This window comes from Micropterus dolomieu, linkage group LG12 (genome assembly GCF_021292245.1).
Source record: "Micropterus dolomieu isolate WLL.071019.BEF.003 ecotype Adirondacks linkage group LG12, ASM2129224v1, whole genome shotgun sequence".
NCBI classification, from domain to species: Eukaryota; Metazoa; Chordata; class Actinopteri; order Centrarchiformes; family Centrarchidae; genus Micropterus; species Micropterus dolomieu.
Window position 1 is genome coordinate 23,568,290 of NC_060161.1, and position 1,016 is coordinate 23,569,305.

Below are 1,016 nucleotides of genomic sequence, written 5' to 3' on the forward strand. Positions count from 1 at the left end.
GCATATGTAACATTCCAAAAATTATAAATAAGACCATTGCACAAAAAATAAATAACTATTCTATTCTTGAGCCATTGTAGATCTCAGGTAGTTTTTAATCAGTTTGAGCTTAGAGAAGCTCCTTTCAGCAGCAGCGACTGTCACAGGTAGAGTGGCAGAGATTCTCAGAGCGACCCACATATTGGGGAAAATTTCCATCAGCTTCTTCTCGTGCAGGAAAGTCAGGAGCTCAATGTTTGTCATAATTTTTGATGGCAGATGTGGAAAGTTTTGCATTTCTAATACAAGTTTCAATTCAAATTAGCGAACGTTACAGGCATCGTGATCGTCGAACTAACTTAATGCAACACAGATAAACTGATCACACATCATTACCTACCTCTGTCTTTTTCGCGTTTTTCTTCCTCTTCTCTTCTTTTTTTTCTTCCCTGGGCACCAGATGGTTTCGGTCTTTTTGACATAATGACAACTTGTCAGTGTCAGTGAATTCGGCCATCCGTCACTCACAATCACACACAGGTAACGGATGGGGATTTTTTCAGCAGGGCGGGGGCGATGGAGATTGATGCGTCACTCAGTCGGACCGGGGGGATCGGGGATTCAGGATTCCCCCGGGATTCACGATCGCTTTTTTTAATCCATAATATTTTAGTTGTATTAGTAATAAAAAAAATTATAAAAAAAATAATTTGGGCGCACGGGCGCCCCAAGGGGTGGGCGGCGCCCTTAGCATTTGCCTATTCCGCCTATGCCCAGGGCCGGCCCTGGCGGTGCGTCAGCGTGTGGATGTGAAGCGCAGCACGTAAAAACGCGTTGTGGAAAATATAAACACTATTTTAGTAAGTAAATCTTTCAGCTCCTGTCATTTCCAAGAAGTCATATTTCTTTTAACTCATCGGCAGCCTCGTTAAGTGAGAGGACTGTTTGTGTAAATAAATAAATGTTTAAACACAAGTGGAAGTCATTTGGTTTACTCTCTTTTCAAACGGGGGAATGCAAATTAGTACCTGGGTCAT